This window comes from Etheostoma spectabile, unplaced genomic scaffold (assembly GCF_008692095.1).
Source record: "Etheostoma spectabile isolate EspeVRDwgs_2016 unplaced genomic scaffold, UIUC_Espe_1.0 scaffold00018495, whole genome shotgun sequence".
NCBI lineage: Eukaryota > Metazoa > Chordata > Actinopteri > Perciformes > Percidae > Etheostoma > Etheostoma spectabile.
Window position 1 is genome coordinate 27,523 of NW_022604290.1, and position 8,166 is coordinate 35,688.

At 41.4% G+C, this 8,166-nt stretch overlaps 2 non-coding genes and 1 pseudogene across 2 annotated transcripts; all 3 read left to right on the forward strand.

The window, feature by feature from the left end:
• Positions 1-4,399: 4,399 nt before the first annotated feature.
• LOC116680854 (uncharacterized) lies at positions 4,400-4,520 on the forward strand (annotated as a pseudogene).
• A 1,060-nt stretch (positions 4,521-5,580) lies between these two features.
• trnav-cac (transfer RNA valine (anticodon CAC)) lies at positions 5,581-5,653 on the forward strand. Its single transcript has one exon. It is a non-coding gene; the product is annotated as a tRNA-Val (tRNA).
• A 2,221-nt stretch (positions 5,654-7,874) lies between these two features.
• On the forward strand, positions 7,875-7,947 carry trnav-aac (transfer RNA valine (anticodon AAC)). The gene has a single exon. It is a non-coding gene; the product is annotated as a tRNA-Val (tRNA).
• Positions 7,948-8,166: the final 219 nt, after the last annotated feature.

Here is an 8,166-nt window from a genome sequence, read left to right on the forward strand (position 1 = left end):
CTTTATACACAAAAGAAATGAAAACAATTAAATAGGTATTTTAACCAATGTGGATAAAGTGTTTAACCTATGAGTACATAAGTAGTTGCATATAAGTACATAAGTAGTTGCATATCAGAAGTTGAAGTAATAATAGTGATAACATAAAGTAATAATTCAATCTACACAGCTCTATAAAGAAGAAGAATACACCAATATCGGGTGCAGTATTAACTAACAAACAGAGCATGTCTTAACTAACAAATGTACAGTAGTAAACCTAGTTCCTTTTTCCTTTACCTATACAAAAAGGTACTTAGATTTGACACAGTGATAACCTTTTCACCCACAACAATACCCTAATCTATCAAACACCAAACATAAACAACCAAATAAGAGTCCATGTAAGCTTACCGATCCCGTCACAACCGAAATCCCATATCCTCACAGTGTCTGCTTCTGCCGTCTTAGTCCAATGCACACCAGTCAAATGACTGATGCGCGTATTTGTAACACGTCTGATTGCCTGATTCAATCCACCTGGTCGATCGGACGTGCGCAGTTACGTGCGGGCCGTCGAACAGGACGCGCACAGGAGCCATCTGCGGAGCGGCGTGCAGAGGTCAGAAACTCTAGAAATGATACCTGAAAGTATAGTCTTGGTTAGACTGAGGGGGGGGGGGAACTGCATCTCATTCACTGCAGAGTGATTGTCACTCAGGGTTCAGAGGGACAGAAGCTAATCGTTACGTGCTCCAGATGACTCTGAGGTGAGAAAATCTATTTAGATCTTTAAGAAGACCGATATGTAGATTGAATTAGATTTTCAGTCACTGTTGTCTCAATACTTCAGTGTCAGCCTACTTATTCTCTCCAAGAAATGCTCCAGTCCTTTCTTTGCATTAATTGGTCTCAGAATGTTGCGGGTTAACAACCACTGTTGATTATTGGGTACAAAAAGCACTCAAGATATGTATATATATCATTTTTTTAAATGTCTCCAAATAATGTTAAAAGTTAGTTTTTGGTAATTTTTAGTATTCGCTGGTTTATTAAGTCAATTCGGCGATGACGTCACACTGGGGAGCGAAGTCTCAGCCTGGCACTAGAACTACGGCGACTGACTGGGATGAGGAAGAGGAGGAAAAGCCAGCAGCCAAATGATTATGAACCTGCCAGATCTGAGAGGTGTAATGGGAAAATTACATTTAACCAATGAGTTTCATATTAATTATTCATAATAAGATCTCCAATGCCTCTTAGAGTAATAACTTCTGTATCTGTCATCTGTGTGTTTCTCCTTGATGGGAGACAACTGGGTTTGTTATGACTCCACACCATTTCCTTGAAGAATAGATGACGTGGAGCCTGACAGAAGCAGTTACCTAGAACGGTGTTTATTAGGGATGAGCGAGTACAGCATTATCTGTATCTGTATCTGTTTACCACATGAATTATCTGTATCCGGATCCGTACTTGGACGAGGCGGGGCCTAAACCGGAAGGGGTCAGATTTAACCTGGAAGTGGGTTGTGTTCTCTTGAAATGTGCGGGGCTTTAACCGGTATGTTATTTAAGCATGCAATTGATATGGGTTGATCAAAAATTGTTATATTTATTGCTGATTAGAAAACTATTTACATGACAGCATCAAGCTTCAGATTAATGATGTTGTCATGGTAAATGTAAAATGTGCTGTATTTATATAGCGCTTTTCCAGTCTTAACAACTGCTCAAAGCGCTTTTACATCTACACGAAACATTCACCATTCACACACATTCATACACTGTGGCCAGGGCTGCCGTACAAGGTGCCACCTGCTCAATTCTTCTGGTCATACCTCAAGTGATCAAAACAATTTGTCAAAATTTGCAGCACAGATATAAAACCACTCTTTAAAATATGTTCAAAAACAAAAACAAAATATGTTCAAAAACAAAAGTACAATCATGATTTCTATGGTCCCCATAGAAATCTTAACCGATCAGAAAACTAACTGAACATTGAAGGAGGTATACCCCCTGTTAGGGATCCGGGGCCTTAAAACAACACCCTACATAGTTTGTGGCTTCATGAACAATATTGTATTATCTCATAGCTACTGGAAGCCACCCGTCTCCACCAATGCATTTCTCAATGCCCAGATGTGTTACAAGATTTGCAGTAAGTGTTGTATTGTGCAGCAGAAAGGCAACAGATGTGTTACTTTTTGACTAGATTTGTACCATAGAAGTGCTAACATTTTGCCAAGGTTCAATATCCAGCCACCGCCATGTTTTGAAACCATTTGCAACATAAATATTACATATTTCACCCAGGTTTCTTCTCTTATTCAATGGTCTCAGAAAAAAAAGTAAAAAGTCTGAACACATTAAGGGGATGTAGCTCAGTGATAGAGCGCATGCTTTGCATGTATGAGGGCCTGGGTTCAAACCCTGGCATCTCCATCAAGTGTTACTGTCCAGGCTGCAAAAGCCCTGAAAGAGAAAAGCATTCAAAGGTAATTTCCTTGTGTTCATGGTAATTAATATAAAAATACCTCTTAATGATCAGATGTAATGCATGATTTGCAGTGAATAGTGAGTTGCCCAGTGATGGTGGTGTAGTTGTCAGCGTAGCTACCTTCCAAACAGTTGACCGGTGTTGGATTCCCAGCCATCACAGTTTGAGTGATGTTACTTTTTAACTTTGATTTATACAATAGCAGTGCAAGCATTTTGCCATGGTTTGATTTCCAGCCACTACCAGGTTTTGAAGCCATGTACAACATTAACATGACATATTCCACCCAGGTTTCATCTCTTATTCAGTGATCTCACCAAAAAGTTAAAAAAATCTGAAAATCTTAAGGGGCTGCAGCTCAGTGATAGAGCACATTTTGAGTCTCAATGCCCAGATGTGTTACAAGATTTTCAGTGAACGTTGTGTTATCCTGCGATGGTGGTATAGTGGTGAGCATAGCTGCCTTCCAAGCAGTTTACCTGGGTTTGATTCCCAGCCATTGCAGTAGTTTTCATTGTGTGGTTACTTGCTTTATTTGTCAAGATTAGCCAAAAAGGTTACTCGCCCAACCCGATTTGATGAAACATTAGATCTTTGTTATGGCACAAATATGGGAGCATATCAATCAATCAAGCTGCCTCCATGAGGATCCACAGACACAGGCAGTGCACTACGATTTGTGCTTTGCCCGTGTCTGGTAACTAATACTAACCAATTAAAAGTTTATCAACAGAGCAGAAAGCAGCAGAAAAGCAACAGGTGTGTTACTTTTTTTTTTTATTTACATCGTAGCAGTGCAAGCATTTTTCCCAGGTTTGATTTCCAGCCACTGCAGTTGCATTTACAGGTTTTGAAGCCATATACAACATTAACATTAGATGTTTTACCCAGGTTTCTTCTTCTATTTCGTAATATTTCAATTTCTTTGCGGTGAGTCATCCCAAAAGGATTAATAAAGATGGGTCTAAGTTTATTTCAGAAAAAAAGTTTAAAAAAAAGTAAAAATCTTCAGGGGATGTAGCTCAGTGGTAGAGTGCATGCTTTACATGTATGAGGACCTGGCATCTCCAGCAGGTATTATGGTAGAGTCTTTAAAAGAGCTGCAACAGATATTACCTCCTGTGGTAATCTGACTGGTAGGGTTATAGAACGTAGTGGTGGACTAAGACCTCCTGTGACACAAACTAAGAGGTATGCTCTCTCTTTTTTACCTCAGACTATCAGACAGCACAACAAGCACTTGCAAATGCATATGTCTTACAGTTTCTATTTTACTGTATTTATGTACTTGTATTGTAGTATAGTATATTTACTGTATTACACTGAGCACTGTAGTTTCTTTTTTTACAGATGAAATAATCTCAACATGCCATTAAGTTTACTCTTCAGCAAGTGGAGACATTTCACTTCAGACACTTGCAGCAACAGATGCTTTGTTAAACATCAACAGACTGGAAATATGTTTCCTGCTGGTACGAAGCATAGGAAGTAGCAGAGGATGGTTTCGATCCATCGACCTCTGGGTTATGGGCCCAGCACGCTTCCGCTGCGCCACTCTGCTCTGCTAGTATCAGTCAGTGGCTGGAAAATCTGTTATTGACATTTTGAGGGGAGATTTGGGAACCAGTGGCAACCAAGGTTCCAACATCTTACGGCTTGTAAAGTTTAACATTTGGTAGATCTTGCAACTATCTTTTATGTGAGCTCCCTGATTACTCAAACATTGATTATTCACATGTAACACTTGTGATTGGCTGGTGTTTAAAAAAAAGGCATTGTGAGTACAGGTATAAACATCAGTAAGGAGTCTACCAAGTTTCCTCTTATCATTTTAGTTTGGACACCCAGTGAGGCTTACCACGATGGTTTGGACTGGGTCCACTAGGGTTTTCTGCTGCTCTCGATCAGACGGCTGTACTCACTCTGGTTTCTCTTCGTAACACACAAATCTTTTGCCTTTTACTAAAGACTTCCTTGGAGGGGAACGCCCGGTTTTTGGTGAGCTTTGCTGTTTGGTCGAGACTTTTGTACTAGCTTTTGCTTACCTTTCCTTTTACCCATCAGCTCTGTTTTATCCCACCCAGAAAAGAGATTTTAGACCTGGAACGGGCCATCTTTTATTTCCTATTGAGGTCCAAGTGGGAACGAGTGCAAAGAAGAGTGATGTAGAAGCCATAGGAGAAAGGAGGGAATGGAGTGTCGGACCTGTTATTGTTTTTAGGAGAAGATTTACAGCTATACACATAACAGCAGCCACGACCCCATCCAGAAATCCTAAGACTGCAGCTACGGCACGGTTCTGGATGGGATCATACCTCAGAAGATTGAAGACCTTACCCTCTGATCTTGTGGTACCTGGGTCTTTTACCCTGCAATCAACCTATGCTTTTATCCAGGTGTTTTTAAAAACTTTTTCACGTTGAGAATAAGAAGTGTATGTTTTAACAAATCGTTGCTCTCTCATTTCAGTTGTGCAGGAGCGGGAACCAGTGAGTCCAGTGCGTGGGCGGGCTTTTGGTGAGCCTTCAACTGTTTACATAAAAGGAAGTCTAAGTTGCCCATACTTGACACTCTCCCTCCTCCTGATGCAACTTGAGACGTGTTGTTCATGTCCAGGAGTCGTGCACATTGCTCGACAGTATTCCCATTTAGGATCAGGATTTCTCCTCCCATGCTGAACACAGCCTGAGCCAAGGACCGCTTTCCCTTCATGAGTAGTCCAACGCGTTTGCTTGGACTTCCTCGAGGCCTAAGCTGGTAGAAAAATCTCCCCGTCGGGGAATCAAACCCCGATGTTCAGCGTGACAGGCGGAGATACTGTCCATTATACTAACGAGGAAAGCCCAACCTCTATTTTTGGCACATCAATCCACAGGTGCCGCTATTCCAGCATTCATGACACAATGAATACATGTAGATATATTTAGGTTTACTACATATTTGCTGTCACTCAAATCCATGACAAAGCATCTGTGACTGAATCCAGTTTAAAATCTCTATGTGTCAAAAATGAATATGTCTAACAGCATTTTACAAATTTACAGTAAAATATGAATGGTGCATTTCCCCAAGAACATGCCAAAAAATCATTTTTCATCAGTTTCCGTAGTGTAGTGGTTATCATGTTCGCCTCACATGTGAAAGGTCCCCTGTTTGAAACAGGGTGGAAAAACAATTCTTTATTCATGTTGACTTCGCATATTTAAACTCTGCTGAGTTGAACTCTAAATAACCTACACGGAAAAATATTCCCAACGTGAAATCGTGGCCAGGCCTACCGCAGTTTCCATAGTGCAGTAGTCATCACATTCAGGAATATCCTGTCTAAAATTGATCGAGAAAAACTAGTCCACGCGTTTGTTACTTCTAAGCTGGATTAATCCAGTTCTTTATTATCAGGCTGCTCGAAAAAGTCCATAAAGACTCTTCAGCTGATCCAGAATGCTGCAGCACGTGTTCTGATAGGAACCAGGAAAAGAGATCACATCTCTTCTGGTTTAGCTTCTCTTCATTGGCTTCCTGTAAAATCCAGAATAGAATTTAAAATCCTTCTTCTCACCTACAAAGCTCTTCATGTTCAAGCACCATCTTATCTTAAAGAGCTCATTGTACCTTATTACCCCACCAGAGCACTGCACTCCCAGAATGCAATGTTAGTTGTGGTTCCTAAAGTCTCCAAAAGTAGAATGAGAGCCAGTGTTCAGCTATCAAGCTCCTCACCTGTGGAACCAGGTTCCTGTTTGGGTTCAGGAGGCAGACACCATCTCCACATTTAAGAGTAGGCTTGAGACTTTCCTCTTTGATGAAGCTTATAGGTAGTTCTGGCTCAGTTTTTCCTTGCCTCTTTCGCCTAGTGCTTGCTCTTGGTGGGAATTTTCGGGTTTCTGCAAATAACATCACAGAAGATGGTCTGGACCTGCTCTTTTATGAAAAGCGCAATGAGATAAGTGTTGTTGTGATTTGGCGCTATATAAATAAAATTGAATTGAATTAAATTACCTGAACCTCAACTTCCTAGCCTCATAGTTGATGTTTTACATTCTTGGATCCGTCTTAGGTTCCTGCTGTCTGCCTACGTTCCTGGATCCTGAAGTAGGTGATCATATTGTCACTGAAAACATATCTTTGATAGCAGGATCATTTTCAATCCTTTTGTAAAACCGTTGTCTTTCTTTGAGTATATCCACTATAATACATTCTTAAAAAATGCATATATTTTGCTATGGTTAGGCCTCTTATCCGAACTACTCTGGCAGATGTAGTAGTGTCGATGTAGCCTTGGGAAATAATTAGCAGCTGGTAGACAGATCTCCCCATCGGGAAATAAAACCCCAGTCTTCCGTGTGAGAGGCGGAGGCGTACCATGTGTTGGAACAAGTTGCACTGTTTGAAATAAGCTTTTGAGATACAAGAACGTCTTCACTTGGGACAGCAATTGACTCCCAACCCGATGGGAGAAATCCTGAGCTTTGAGATTTGGAGGGGCTGACTTTGATTACGAATGCTTGACACTGGACTTCAATCTGCCCCAGTGGGTGCTGTAGATCACTGTTTGATGAAGCCCACAGAACAACATAATCTGGAAAGAGCAGAAGAGGAATTATAAGGTGCCCAGACTTGACACTCTCCCACCTTCTGCTGCGCCTTGTGAGGTGCTGTTCATGTCCAGTAGATATGCTTTTTCCATCGCTTGACGATATTCCCATTTAGGGTCAGGAGTTCTCCTCCCATGCTGAACACAGCCTGAGCCAAGGCACGCTTTCCCCCTCATGATTCACCCCAGTGGAAGCTGTAGATCAATGCCTGATAAAGCCAAATGAACCACATAGTCTGCAAAGAGCATAAATGGAATTCCAAGGTGGCTAGACTTGACACTCTCCCAACTCCTGCGGCACCTTGTGACGTTTTGTTCACGTCCAGGAGTTGTGCTCTTTCAATCGCTTGAAAATATTCCCATTTAGGATCAGGAGTTCTCCTTCCATGCTGAACACAGCTTGAGCCAAGGCCCACTTTCCCGAGTAGTCCCACGCGTTCGCCGGGACTTCCTCGAGGCCTTGCATTGGTTAGCTGGTAGAAAAATCTCCCTGTCGGGGAATCGAACCCCGATCTACCGCGTGACAGGCGGAGATACTGTCCATTATACTAACGAGGAACGCCCAAGCTTAATATTTGGCACATCAAGAAATAGGTGGCGCTATTCCAACATTCAGACCACAGTCAATGCATGTAGAAATATTTAGGTTTACTACATATTTGCTATCATTCAAATCCATGACAAAGCATCTGTGACTGAATCTAGTTTAAAATCTCTATTTTGTAGCTTTTTGAACATTTGCAGTAAAATAAAAATGGTGCATTTTCCCACAAATATGCAAAATAAATGCTTTTCGTCAGTTTCCGTAGTGTAGTGGTTGTCACGTTTGCCTAACACGCGAAAGGTCCCCTGTTCAAAACAGGGCGGAAACACATTTCTTTGTTTGTATTGACTTCGCACAATCAAACTCTGCGAAGTTAAACTCTCCATGACGTTCACAGAAAAATCTCCCTGACGTGAAATCGTGGCCAGGCCTACCGAAGTTTCCCCAGTGCAGTAGTCATCACATTCAGAGATTCAGGAATATGCTGTCGAAAATTGATGCAGAAAAACTAGTCCACGCATTTGTTACTTCTAAGCTGGATTACTCC